The sequence below is a fragment of the Neoarius graeffei genome, chromosome 9 (genome assembly GCF_027579695.1).
Source record: "Neoarius graeffei isolate fNeoGra1 chromosome 9, fNeoGra1.pri, whole genome shotgun sequence".
In the NCBI taxonomy this organism is placed as follows: Eukaryota; Metazoa; Chordata; class Actinopteri; order Siluriformes; family Ariidae; genus Neoarius; species Neoarius graeffei.
The window spans coordinates 44,567,659-44,583,047 of NC_083577.1; the positions used below are offsets into that span (position 1 = coordinate 44,567,659).

General features: G+C 41.0%; 1 protein-coding gene across 2 annotated transcripts in view; it reads left to right on the plus strand.

The window, feature by feature from the left end:
• igsf3 (immunoglobulin superfamily, member 3) overlaps positions 1-15,389 on the plus strand; it is a 293,816-nt gene that overhangs the window by 173,250 nt on the left and 105,177 nt on the right. The gene's annotated exons all lie outside the window — the stretch shown is intronic.

The window sequence follows — 15,389 nt, forward strand, 5'->3', positions numbered from 1 at the left end:
AATAAGCAAATGCCGTTACAGTCCATGAAACATAGGAAGTATAAGTATGAGAAGAAAACAGTAAATCAGAAAGCTGCGCACGTAAAGTCAATTACGTAACTTATGTAACTTGCGTTGGACTGATGGAAATCCTTGCGCGTGCAGTGAAGTGCAGCCAGCAGCAGATAATGGCGCACAGCCAATTGGCTTTAGGTGCGCAGCTTTCTGATTTACTGTTTTCTTCTCATACTTGTACTTCCAGGGATGAGAGTTTTCCGCTTTTCGGCAGATTTCCGCTTTTTCTGAGTAAAAATTGACCTTTTTATATTATGCCAAATCCATTGAGATTTTTCATTTATTAAGGGGGGTTGGGTAAGTTCCTTCATGATACTCAAGCGTAATTCATTCCTACAATGATGTTACATGTTTACATTTTCACCATCTTTAGTCTCACCAAGTCTCGCGGTAGAATACGTGTTATCTACAATGTAATTGGCCAAAACATCGATGGCGAGAGCATGATAGCCAATCATAACAGTTCTTACAAAAGTACCCACATCCGTTCTATTTTATCGAAACTTGCACATGTTCATCGTCGCTGCGCTTCAAAAATACGTTTCTCTTTCGTATCAGCTTTTTTTTTTTTAAAGTTTATCCCATAAACTTGGCATTCGTTTGATTTAATACATTGAACATGTATACTGTATGATGGTCAGTAAATCTGAATTAATGCTGACAGTTTTGAAAACTTAAATATTTCAAAAGACTTCTTGAAGAAATCATATGCAACTAATGAGGACATGGGGAGAAAAGGTCAGTCACCCTAAGAAATTTTATTTAATATATGAACATTTTGATAATTAATAGAACTTAAGTTTAATGTGAATTTAGTTTGTCATTTTTGTTGATCATAAATTATAACCATACCCTTGAATGTAGAATGTGATTTTATTTTGAATTCAAACAATACTCCTGGGCGGCACGGTGGTGTAGTGGTTAGCGCTATCGCCTCACAGCAAGAAGGTCCTGGGTTCGAGCCCCGGGGCCGACGAGGGCCTTTCTGTGTGGAGTTTGCATGTTCTCCCCGTGTCCGCATGGGTTTCCTCCGGGTGCTCCGGTTTCCCCCACAGTCCAAAGACATGCAGGTTAGGTTAACTGGTGACTCTAAATTGAGCGTAGGTGTGAATGTGAGTGTGAATGGTTGTCTGTGTCTATGTGTCAGCCCTGTGATGACCTGGCGACTTGTCCAGGGTGTACCCCGCCTTTCGCCCGTAGTCAGCTGGGATAGGCTCCAGCTTGCCTGCGACCCTGTAGAACAGGATAAAGCGGCTAGAGATAATGAGATGAGATGAGACAATACTCCTATTGATTTGAAACATATTTTCATGTAAATATATAAAAAAGACAACAGATTTTTTTTTATCTACTACAGCTCAGATTGCAGGAAAAGTGGTTTTTCAAAATTTTCCTGGGGTGTATCCCTCCCAGACCCCCACGGTTGGCTTCATTTTCTGCTTTTTTGATGACCACCCACTCTCATCTCTGTAGTTCCTATGTTTCATGGACTGTAACAGCATTTGCTTATTTAGTAATTTTAATACAGAATTTACTTTGATGAAATTATAATCAGACACTCCAACGCCAAAAAAAACCTCATCGGATCTGCGCGATTCACACAAGTCCCCCAGACAGCCGTGAAAAAGGAGGCATCCGCCAAAAGGCGCGCCGTTTGCATCCATGATATTTATCTGGCTTGTGTGTACAAGAAAGCCACGACTTGAGTATAGTTTGAAATGAAAATGGCTTGGAAGAAAGAGAGACTTTGTTCCAGGGCTTAGATCACTGACATGCTTTTAGGGACATGAGTGATTCTTATTGAGATAATGTCTTTGGTTTGTCCCCAAGGTTGTTAGCCTCACTAATGTCTTGGCCTGAATGCAGATGCCTTTGCTGTGTCTGAGCTCACTTGCTGGAAGCCTGGCTTGGCAGAGGAAACCTTAGCATCCATAGCGAAGTTGTTTGAAGTCTGTTCTCCAGGAGTTGAGAATTTAGACTTTAGTGTTGGCATGGCAACGGCAGGTTTCTGCTTGGCTCTTGTTGGGAAGTTGTTATGGTAACCAACTTTTTTTTTTCTCCCCTCTTTTCTTCCCCCCCCCCTTTTTTTTTTATTTGTGTGGAATACTATCAGTGATGGTGGTAGTGAGCTACAGACTCGTCTCTTGGTATTTATGGAATACCTGGCTAAATGATGGTTACTGATTTCAGCCATTTTCTTTATTTGGATATTATGTTCATCAAGTGTTCATGGTGTGGGTGGGCTGTTGGCTCTGCTGTACTGGAACGATGTGAATATATATAATTTTTTTTTAGTCCATGCCCACACATACTCACTTGTACACACAACGCCTTCACAGAGGAATGTGTTAGAGGCAGTAGCCCTTCTCGTGTGTCTAACTTTGGTAGCAACAGTGACTGCAGAGAAGCACAGTGTCCAGAAGTCAGTGGATGGATGGATGGATGGATGGATGGATGGATAACACTTTAATGTCAGATAACTCTGAAATTTGTCTTGCGTCCTAGCAAAGTATTGCAAATGCAGCTCCATTTGTGAAGGATAATACATGCAATACTACATTACATTACATATACTAGAGACTCAGATTGTTTTGCAGGTCAAGGGGCCCACAGGGCCCCTCCTGGGAAAAAACGGGTCCATTTCTACAATGGGAGACCCAGTGATTATCCTTCAGTTGAAGCGAACCTAGTGAGCGAAGCGAGCCCAGTGAACAGCTGGGGCAGCCCAGGGGCTGTTTTTTTTTCTTCTCAATTCTGTTTTTTTTTTTTTTGTATTAGAAGCCATATGAAGCAATGTAGATGACAAAAGTCAATGCTTCAACCAAATATATTGAGATATTGTTTAATCAGTGGCAATATTTTGGAATTCAATCACAGGCCACTATACATCACATCTATATTATCTCCTCCTTGTAAATTATAATTTATTTTATTAACTTGTTTTCAGTTTGGTGTAGGTCTATAGTAGTAGTAGTCACCAGTGGTAGTAGTAGTGGTTGCTGTTGTAGTAGTTGATGTTGCAGTAGTTGTTGTTGTAAATCTAGTATGACTAATTACCTTGGGTGTCAGGGGTATCAGTTTTTTCAGGTGAATGTACTCTCTACCGAAGAATGACAAAATAGATGTATTTTTCTTTTTTTTTCTTATCCATGTTTTCTTGTCTCTTTTGAATGTTCGTACATAGACCATAAGACGCTACAAACGGGGCGGCGTAAATACACGAACGGGTCCGAACAGGTCCAACGTATATTCAATATGGTGGCGGTCAAAACAAATTCATCCGATGCTGAAGTCTGTTGAATATCCAGATAATTATGTTGAAAGTTGCATATTTGTGCAAGATTTTCGATATTGAGACCATGAAGTCAAGTAATACCAGTCCCCCCAGGATCTCGCGGGCCTTTTGTGTGATTGTTGCAGGCTAAAATGTCTGATACGTAGTGGATGTTCATTATGTCTAACTATTACAAATATTTTAAGTTCGTTTCTTAGACAAGTATATTTTTTAAGTTTGTTACCTTGTTAACAGTTTCGGCGAGAATCTCCCGCCTTCTTCAGAAACAGTCACCAGATGTCGAGTGGTGACGTGCCTTATCAGCTGATGTTGCGTTACGGAGGCGTGAACGTCCCGCCCAATTTGACAGGTAGTCCACGCCTCCTGCTGTCAGGTCGCTCCTCCAGGATGGCGCTCCAGGTGTGCGACAGTGCATACGCTCCCTCGTCCCGGTTCATCGTCCTCTGCGCCCGCTTGCGTATCTCCACTGCCTCTAAAATCCAACGCTGGAATCTATTTTCTTCAGCGCGAATGACTCTGGCCTCTTCCCAATTCATTATGTGATTTTGCCGTTTGCAGTGGTCTGAAATGGCTGATTTTAGGTTTTCTTGGTGTGCTTTTTCTTTTTCGGATCTTGTGAGTCTTCTTGTTTCTTTTTCACATTCTAATTGGTGTTCTTTCCTTCGAGTATGGAAGCATCTGCCCGTTTCACCAATATAGACTTTATTACATGAACGGCAAGGGATTTCATAGATGACGTTGCATTTATTGTCCAGTTGTATTTTGTCTTTGGGGTGAACTAGCAGCTGTCGGAGGTTCTTGTATGGTTTGACCGGGGTGTTGATGTGGTATTTCCTCATGGATCGTTGGATGCGTTCTGTGACTCCTTTTATGTATGGTAGTGTGACAAAGCCTCGGTTTGTTTTTTCGGTGTTTTTTCTTGTTTGTTTATTTTCTTTTATTTGTGTCTGTAATTTCCCTTTCCGAATTGCCCACGGTGGATATTGGCAGTTTTTTAATGCCTGTTGGATGTGTTGTTCCTCCTCCTGTCTGTCTTTCTCCTCCGTGATGCTCTGTGCTCGGTCGTATAGTGTTCTGATTACTGACATTTTGTGTGCGATGGGATGTTCAGATGTCCAGAGAAGATATTGGTCGGTGTGTGTAGGTTTTCTGTATGTTGTAATTCTAATGTTCCCTTCTTCTGTGTGGTGTATTTTTAAGTCCAAAAAAGCTATTGTCTTGTCCGTTTCCTCTTCGTGTGTGAATTTGATGTTGCCTGTCTTGTCTATGGAGTTTAAATGATCCGTGAGTTGTTGTGTGTGGCCTGTTTTGGTTATTTCAAGAATGTCATCAACGTATCTTTTCCAGAAGATAGGTTTGCAGTCATCCGGTGCTGTTTCTATGGCTCGGGTTTCCAGATCCTCCATAAAAAAGTTACATAGAGTGGCAGATAGCGGGTCCCCCATTGCAAATCCCTCTTTTTGTCTATAGATTATGCCTCTGAATTGGAAAAATGTGGAAGTGGAAATGAAATGTAATAGTTTTATGTCCTGTACTGTAAGTTTTGTGCGTTTTTTCAGGGTTCTGTCTGCTTTTAACCGGTTTTCTACTATGTTGAGAGTGTTTGTGACCGGTGTTTTTGTAAAGAGGGATATGACGTCATGCGATACAAACATTTCATCCTTTTTTATCTTGATTTCCTTTAATTCTTTCGCCAGTTGTTTTGAGTTTTTGCAGTGGTATTCCGTGAGTCCGAGGAGTGGTTTGATTATGTCTGCCAGCGTCTTGGAAAGGTTGTAAGTAACTGATCCTATACTGTCTACTATGGGTCTTAGTGGTGCTCCGGGTTTATGAATTTTCGGTGTGCCGTATATCCGGGGGGTGATGTTTGCTGTGGGGATGAGGTGGTTGTATGTTTGTTTATCGATTTTGTTGTCATCCAGTAACGGTTTGAGTAATAGCTTTAGTCTTCTTTTCTTTTCCTCCGTCGGGTCTTTTTTTAATACTTCATATGTGTTTGGGTCCGTGAGCATTTCATTCATTTGTTTTGCATATTGATTAGTGTCCATGATAACCGTGGTCCTCCCTTTATCAGCCGGTAATATTGTTATTTTCTTGTTCTTTGTGAGTGTTCTGATGGCTTCCATTTCCTGTTTGGTTATGTTTCTGGGTGGCGGTTTAGCTGAGGTGAGGATGCCTGCTATTTCATTCCTTAATGCGGCCTTCTGTCCTTGGTCCTGTATCATGTTGCACGCTAGTTCCGTGGCTAATACGAATTCTTCATGCGGGATTTTATTTGGTGTGATGGCATAGTTTAGTCCCCGTGAGAGTATAGTGCGTTCTGCTGTTGTTAGTGTGTGTTTAGACAGGTTGCAAATCCAGTTTTCGTTTGTTTGCTTGTCCTTGCATTTATTTTGTTTCTTATTGATAAGTCTGTTCAGTTTTTTAATATGGCGTGTTTTTGTTTTTGAAAACTCTTGTTCTTGTATTGCATTCAGATGTTCTTCCATATTTTTTTCCATGTCACTGCTGAATTTGAACCGGCGTTTGAATTCTTGTTTTCTTTGTGCTATTTCTGTGTTTAAATTGTTGATTTTGTTAGTCGTGCATCTGATTCTTTCTCTTACCAGAGTCATTCGCGCTCTTTCGATGGTCCTTTCCGCGTTTCTTGTTGGTATCGGATTTTTTATGTAGAGGCTTGCTGGAATGACGCCTTCGTCTCGGCAGCGGAGATTGAAGCGGAGATGGTTTCTTTGTCGCGCCAATTTTTTTCCTAGCTTTTCCAGGTAGCGTACCTCTTTGGCACAATCTTCTCCATAACTTATTTTTAATACGTAGTGGATGTTCATTATGTCTAACTATTACAAATATTTTAAGTTCGTTTCTTAGACAAGTATATTTTTTAAGTTTGTTACCTTGTTAACAGTTTCGGCGAGAATCTCCCGCCTTCTTCAGAAACAGTCACCAGATGTCGAGTGGTGACGTGCCTTATCAGCTGATGTTGCGTGCAGGAGGCGTGAACGTCCCGCCCAATTTGACAGGTAGTCCACGCCTCCTGCTGTCAGGTCGCAAAATGTCTGATGTTGTGGGGGGGTTTCCAAAAAATTGCGATGAAAGTTGCGGTGTTTTTTAGGTTTTTGTTGCGATTACATTGCAGGAGGAAGTGAAAGTTGCGAGGAATTGTTGCGATTTTCTCTTTTTGTGATTTAAAATTGAGTGATATGTTAAATATTAAGTTATTACTGAAAAACTATTGATTAAAAAAACAAAGACACCGAGAAATGGTCCTATAAACAACTTTACCAATATAAAAGATTACCAGGACTACAAAAATGCAGAAAAATAGGCTTTACTTATCCAAATGCACCTGTTGGTTCAAAAGTTAAAGTGCAGAGAACCTCACAGCACAACATGAAGTTACCTTAAAATATAATATAAATGCCTCAGCTTTCATGTAAGAAAAAAAAACGTATTGATACTAGTACTGTGTGCAGGCAGTCTCTCCTGAAGACTAAATTAATCAATAATTATAAGCTAATAAAATAAATGGCTCAGGCTTCATAGAAGAAAAAAAAGAATTTGAACAGAATCTCACAGTATGATGCTGAAGCTGCCTAAACAATGGAAAATAAAATACCATTTTGGCAAAAATGTTGGCATCCATTAATTTCTTGTATTAAGTAAAAAAAAATAATGTAAAGTGCACACAGTCCTTCACTGTAAACATAACACACTTTCAGTAACAGAATTTAAGCCTGTATAAACACTGACTCGCACAGGCTGCTTCTCTTGAACGGAAACATGGAAGTAAGCAGTGTTGCCAGATACTGCTGACATTTTCCAGCCCAAAATATGTTCAAAACCTGCCAAAATGCACTTGAAACCCCCCAACTGGGCAGGAAACTGCCCAATCTGGCAACACTGGAAGTAAGGCGGAAGGTAGTTTGCCGACGTCACCTCAAGACAACACCAACGATTGGTCAAATTTGTGGGAAAGTTGCGGTGATTGGATATAATTTCAACACCGCCCTGAATTTGCGGGGATTGGTTGAATTTGCGTTGAAGTTGCAAATCGCAACATCGCGAAATCCTGGAGGGTCTGTAATACGCCACGAAACGTTCCAAATAGGGTATAAAATGCTCGCGTCCATATTGGCCCCTGCCCCTCTCGACAATGCGTTCATTATTCGAAATAGTGCGTCTTAGACGCGGGCGCGCCAACAATTTGAGTCTCTGATATACACACACAAACTACCGTACATACCCACACAGTTTCACAACAGGCAGGTACAATACATATAACGACACATGAAATAAATAACAGCACGTATAACATAAATGTCCAATCACCGTCTGCTTGACCTTGTTTTAATTTCAGTGTTTAACTTCAGGATAGCCTGGTGTACAAAAGAATGCTTTAACCATATCCTGTTAAATTGTGGCACACTGAATCTGCGGTTAGATGGTAAGAGTTGAAATTCATTCTTTAAGACATGATTATGGTTAGAAACAATGTTATTAGCCATTCTTATCATGCTTTTGTGATAGGCTAATTCATAGATATTATGAAGATGTTGACCAATAATCTTTGAGCAAATTTTAGTTTGATGGGACAATTTAGTTTTTCAGCTCATGGATAGACTGCCATACCAAACAATATTACAGTACTGCAAGATGCTCATTATCACAGAAGTTAAAAAAAAAGAAAGAAGAAGAATCTGTCTGCTCGCTGCAAATGATCGAAGACGACGAAGAAAGTAAATTCTTTGCTTTGTTCTTTTGCAAACGTATTCTATGTGGTCGTTCCAGGACAGCATGTGATCTACCCATACTCCTAAGTATTTATAGGACGTTACCTGTTTAATTTCTTCAGTGTGAATAACAATAGGACTTTTATGTGAGTCAGGTGGGGCCCCAAAGATGATTTCTTCAGGGTTTTTTTTTGTATTTATCTCAAGATCGTTGTCATCACTCCACTCAATAACTTTAGTCACACCATGTTGGTGTAGTTCAGGAGCAGTTGAGTTATTTAGGAGGGACAGTAGGACTGTATCATTAGAGTACTTTAAAATAAACTGGTTTGACGTATCTATACGACAGTAGTTTGTATATAAAGTAAAAAGTACAGCAGAGCTGACACACCCTTGGGGGGCTCCCACATTGGTTGTGATAACAGATGAGATGGTTTTGTTTATTTTTACAAACTGAATTCTATCACTCAGAAAAGAGGCATACCAGTGTATTAGATAGGGGTTCAGGTCCCACTTGACCATCTTGGTCACCAGTAGATTAGTTTGTATTGTATTAAAAGCTGATGAAAAGTCTAAAAAGAGAGCTCTTGCATGTGTGTTGGGTTTGTCTAAATGCTTGGTTATCAAATGAACCAGAGTGACTACCGCATCATCTGTCCCACAGCCCTGCTTATAGGCAAATTGATAAGGGTCAAATTTATCCCTCATGATGTTGACCAAGTAAAGCCTAGGTCACAACCGGCCGTGCGTGCTCCTACAGCCGGTCTACGTGCAAAAAACGCAAGAAATGCACGGAGGGCGCGTGTGTGACGTGCTGATTTTCGAGCTGTAGACCGGCCGCAGAGGTTCTTTGTCATGTCAAACAAACTCTACGGGCACTTACGTTTTTTTCAGGTTGCAAGACAAACTTACGGCCAACGTGCGTCTTTCTCCACGAACAACAACAAAAAAAAGTAGCGATTTGGGAAACGCCAAAAATCGTACGTCCGGTTGTGACCTAGGCTTAACGTAACAAAATTCTTTCTAGTGCTTTCATGACCACTGAGGTCAATGCTATTGGTCTGAAATCCTTGTATTCTCTAGGTCAGGGAATTTTGGGTACTGGATTAATATATGAAGTTTTCCAAAATAAGGGAACTGTGTGTGTGTGTGTGTGTATTGATGCTTGAAAGACAGGTTGCCAGGCTGGGGCCAGTTCTGAAGCAAAGTTCTTTAAAAGAAAAGCACTGCACTCATCTGGCCCTGCAGCTTTCCTTGGGTTGGTATATTGGAATGTTTTCCTAAAATTTTCACTAGTGATAATGATTGTTTGCAGGGGTCACTTTTATGTTTTTGAGAATATCTGCGGGGCGGCACGGTGGTGGGTGTAGTGGTTAGCGCTGTCGCCTCACAGCAAGAAGGTTCCGGGTTCGAGCCCCGTGGCCGGCGAGGGCCTTTCTGTGCGGAGTTTGCATGTTCGCGTGGGTTTCCTCCGGGTGCTCCGGTTTCCCCCACAGTCCAAAGACATGCAGGTTAGGTTAACTGGTGACTCTAAATTGACCGTAGGTGTGAATGTGAGTGTGAATGGTTGTCTGTGTCTATGTGTCAGCCCTGTGATGACCTGGCGACTTGTCCAGGGTGTACCCCGCCTTTCGCCCGTAGTCAGCTGGGATGGGCTCCAGCTTGCCTGCGACCCTGTAGAACAGGATAAAGCGGCTACAGATAATGAGATGAGAATATCTGCACACTTATCAGGATTATCATGTGATTTCAAATCTAGAAAAGAAACTATTTAAATTATTAGCAAAACACATTTCATTTTCTAACACAACAGGCTTAGATGAGTTAGATAGTCCAGTCATAGATTTCATGATGTTCCACACCTTGGTGTTATTAGCTTTGAAGGCATCTTCTAAATGTTGTCTGTGCATTGACTTTGCCTCCTCAAGTCTTTTTTTTTTTAACTCCCGTTCTATCTCTTTAAGTGCTACCTGGTCCTTATTCTTAAAAGCATGTTTACGTGAATTTATTATTTTCTTTGTCCTTAGTCACATATGATTTGTTATTTGGATAGATCTTTGTCCTTTGTGGGGACTGTTAGTTGTACACAGAAATTAATGTAGTCATTAATAACAACAGTCATTTCCTCTAGTGGGCCCTGTTGGAAGACCTCCCAATTGGTCCAATCAAGGCAGGCTTTCAGTTGTTCCTTACTTTCATCAGTCCATAACCTAATCACTTTTCTTATTGGTTTGCTCCTCTTGAGCTTAGTCTTATAGACTGGAATCGTATGCACAACATTGTGGTCTGAATTTAAAATGGGTGGTTCAACTTTTGATACATGGGCATCATTAACATTAACGAAACATTTGTCCAAGATTTTTTGTTTCCTGGTATGATCCCTCACGTACTGCTGAAACCCAGGTAATACAGTTTCCAAATGGCATTGATTTAGGTCTCCAAGCACAATTGCTGGTGCATCAGGGTACCGTAATTGGATGTCATGTACACAGTCAGCTATAGTGCGGGCTGCTTGTGTCGCTCTGCCGCTGGGAGGAGAGTAGACAACAAACAGCAAAATGCACCCAAATTCTCTAGGCAGATATGCCGATCTTAACATCATGCCGAGAATTTCAACATTGGGGTCGCAAACTTTACACTTAAGTGTGCAATCGGCACCACAGGTCATTAATATAGACGCAAATGCCACCTCCTTTGGTTTTCCCAGAACTGACTCCCCTGTCTGCACGAACAAGTGTAAATCCAGGGATTTCAAAAAGAGCATCAGGTATTGTAGGTTGAAGCCAGCAGGGCTCGACATTAACAGTAGCCCGATTGCCCGGGGCAGCCATTCAATAGAGATCTTGCATGTGACTTCACAGCTGATCCAGATTGTAACAGACGCCATCTTGTCGGTCAAACGCCATATTTCTGCCTTCTACTTCATTCTGGTTCTACTTCTACCTTTTCTTCTGGAAAACCCTACTATATACAATTCTACTACAATGGCTGCGGCTACAAGCTCTCCCTACCTGTGCACGTTTATGGTTTTTTGCGTGTATTTTTGCGTGTTGTTCATCTGTACCGGACTTCAATATCCACTACAACCGTATGGACTTACTGGACATTGGTTTCCAGCAGAAAATGACGGTTTGTAGCAATTTCCATCGCATGCACAACATTCCGGATGAGATAGCGAGACCAGCGGGGTCTCCGTGGATTGTTATCGGGTCTGGCAGGTGAAGGAGGCGGCATCGGGAGAGGAAGCAAAAGCGAGGCAGCAGGCAGAGCCGGCCTGTTGACTAAGCTCAGAAAACAGCCACTCAAATCTCCACTGCCAAGCCTCTATCTCTCCAACACCAGATCCATGGTAAACAACACGGACGATTTGGAATTACAGCTGGAATTACCTTATTCTCTTCTATAATCAGCTGGTCAGTGCTATACTAGATACTACTGATATATCTAGTATCAGTACTACAACCCCGATTCCAAAAAAGTTGGGACAAAGTACAAATTGTAAATAAAAACGGAATGCAATAATTTACAAATCTCAAAAACTGATATTGTATTCACAATAGAACATAGACAACATATCAAATGTTGAAAGTGAGACATTTTGAAATTTCATGCCAAATATTGGCTCATTTGAAATTTCATGACAGCAACACATCTCAAAAAAGTTGGGACGGGGCAATAAGAGGCTGGAAAAGTTAAAGGTACAAAAAAGGAACAGCTGGAGGACCAAATTGCAACTCATTAGGTCAATTGGCAATAGGTCATTAACATGACTGGGTATAAAAAGAGCATCTTGGAGTGGCAGCGGCTCTCAGGAGTAAAGATGGGAAGAGGATCACCAATCCCCCTAATTCTGCACCGACAAATAGTGGAGCAATATCAGAAAGGAGTTCGACAGTGTAAAATTGCAAAGAGTTTGAACATATCATCTACAGTGCATAATATCATCAAAAGATTCAGAGAATCTGGAAGAATCTCTGTGCGTAAGGGTCAAGGCCGGAAAACCATACTGGGTGCCCGTGATCTTCGGGCCCTTAGACGGCACTGCATCACATACAGGCATGCTTCTGTATTGGAAATCACAAAATGGCCTCAGGAATATTTCCAGAGAACATTATCTGTGAACACAATTCACCGTGCCATCCGCCGTTGTCAGCTAAAACTCTATAGTTCAAAGAAGAAGCCGTATCTAAACATGATCCAGAAGCGCAGACGTCTTCTCTGGGCCAAGGCTCATTTAAAATGGACTGTGGCAAAGTGGAAAACTGTTCTGTGGTCAGACGAATCAAAATTTCAAGTTCTTTATGGAAATCAGGGACGCCGTGTCATTCGGACTAAAGAGGAGAAGGACGACCCAAGTCATTTTGAATCCTCATTCATGGCTGTTATGCAAATTTTCCTGAGAAATGCTGGCAAAAATTTAAGATTTTTGATAATCTTATTGAATAAATCTTATTTAAAAAAAAAAAAAGATAAATGTTGACAAAAAATGCTACTATGTATGTTTGTTGTGAACGATCGAGTCGCCAGAGGGCCATAACTGGGGTCCGTATCATAGGATACGGACCCATTCGCCAGCCAATCAGAGCGCAGGGTTTGATGGAAATTGGGCTGCGAAAAAATAATCAAATATTTTTCTTCCTCTCAGGCCAGTTCTTTAGGAAATGGAGTTTAATTTTCAACCTTTTGAATTGCTCTTATTTCGTTGAGATTTCTGCCCGTTTTCCTTCACTGAGATTGTTCACTCAAGCAGGGCAATAATGTATTGCCATTGTCAGCTTAACAGGGCTTCTAGACTCACTTTGTTATTCAGTGTATTTAAAAAAAAAAAGGAAATGACTGTACATTAAAAAAACTTTTCTATTGGTTATTTAAACTTTCCTTCTTTTATTAAGGAACTACTTTTATATACAGGGTTTTTTTTTAAAAAAAAGATCATTTCACAATCTAATAACTTTGCCAATTCTTGTTCAGTTGGCCTCAAATTTGAACAGCATGTGTGGAAACGGGTCAAAATTTTATGTTTACTGTTTTTTGTTTTTATCTTTTTAGGTCTAGAAATGTCATTTACTGGAAAAGAAAAGGCGTTTTGTGTGTTAGAGTACAGTACGCTCGAACCCAGTCGAACAAGACTGTGCTGCGTGCATTTATGAGAATTCGCTAAAAATGCACCAACTGCAATGCAGATTTGGACATGGCACAAAAAAATTCAAAGAGGAAGGGTGTGTGTGTGTGTGTGTCAGGCGTCTCACACACACACTGAAAATTTGTGAAATCATTCGTGGAATCCACATACCTTTTCTTGAATTTCTCATTCTGGTTTTGAGGAATACATTTTATATTGCTCAAGATTAAGCCTGTTCAGTTTCATTTGCCTAGACTATATAGTTTCTGGGATATTTCCATCTCAAATAATATCAGGGTTTTTGTTTTTTTTTAACATCCTGTATTTTTAAAATAAATAAATAACATGAACAAAAGTCACTATGGGCCTATTATGGTCCTTGGTGGTGGTTTGTTAGCGAAATTGTACATTGTGAGATTGAAAGTGTCGTGTAAAATGTCTGTCTTCAAGTGTTTCGTTTCCATATTACTCTCTTTCCACTCTTATTTTGTCTTCTATAAGTCATATGATTCTTCTTTCCCTGTTCTGCCTCATTTTCCTCAGTTATTTCATTAGCAGTGTGTAGCTTTGTCACTCCACTGCCTTTAAGTGGAGTTTACGCATGCGTTCTCTCTCTCTCTCTCTCTCTCTCTCTCTCTCTCTCTCTCTCTCTCATACACCTGTCTGTGTGCGCTGAAGGCCAGTGTTCTCTGATGTACATTTATTCTAGCAGACAAAGCAGTTTTAAAAGCTTAACCTCAACTATATTTTCTCTGGAATTCAGGATTATAACCTTGTTCAGCTCAAACCACAAATCATGGCCCACGTTAATGCTTTAATGCAGTTGGCTATTGACAAGTCGTGAATAAACACTGCTATTGAGAATGAAGTCAGTGTCTTAATACACCAGATGAATCCATAAGGCAGCAATCCGTGCTGCTTAAATAGAGGCTTTGCTCTCAAAACCACTCAAACGCTGACGCCACACTTTTATTCTGTCTCCCTTTCTCATCTGCTCTTTAAGCTTTCCATCATCTCAGTCAAGCGTCCATTATTTTCATAGTTATACAGAGAGAAAGATTGACTAAAGTGAGTTTGATAGCTTCGGCCTCTGTGCGGAATTCCAAATGGCATTCTTGATTTCGTTTTTATATCCGTATGCTTTTAAGCGTACGTTTTTCCAAAGTGACCCTTCTTAAATCTTAAACTGGAGATCACCATATGAATAACTGAATGAAACCAAAGTTGGATTTAGACTGTGATCTCAGCAGTCTGTACTTGCTCACTGTACAACGTGATCCCAGTCCAGCCTTTTTCAAATTCTGTGACCGACTGTAATATAACACACGTTCTTAATGTCCAACAATCCAGTGGAGATCCTCTAACGATAGACCTGTGATCATGGGCGTAAAAATGCGTATGGACGCGTCCATACCAATATTCAGCTGAGTTTAAAATGTCCAGACCGTTTTTGAATGGAGAAGCCGCGATGCGGGAAACGCTGAATAAAAACACCAAACGCGGTATCGCTTCCAGCTGATTTTCAGTTGTGAACAGACCGCTCAAAGACGGCTGACTATTGGTGGGGACAGCAGGTAAAAAAGCTTTATGAAGCTTTGATTGGCCCACCTCCCGTTGCCTTGACGTTGCTATGGTTTTTTGTTGTCATTGGCTGTAAGCAGTAGCAAGCAGTAAAATCAGCATCCAGCTCGCTGCTACAGCAAAACAGCACACAGGCAGTGATGTCGGGCAATAAAAGAAAACGTAAGGAGGACATAAGACATTATTTTACCCAGTCAACGGTAAGCTATTCAAAACAAAATAGCCTTGTTATGCCGCTTTTCCACTACAAACGCGGCTGTGCCGTGCTGAGTCGAGCTGAGCGGGGCTGTTGGAGTTGCATTTCGACTACAACCGCGCTGAACCGTGCTGGCTGGAAGTGGGTGGACACATTGGGTGGAGTTAGCGAAAGTGGGTGGACGTCACGTGATGTCGTTAAGCAGCGCAAACAGTGACATCAGTGACAGTGGCGGAACAAGTCAGAGCCGGGCCGGGGGCGGGGCAAATGACCGGGCCCTTTATTAAAGCTTATCATAACATCATTTTAGGCTACAAAATGTCCGCAACTGCGGTGTTTACCAATTTCAACACTACCGGGTGCAACTATATGTTATTTAGTACATCAAGTCCTTCAAACGAACATGTAACT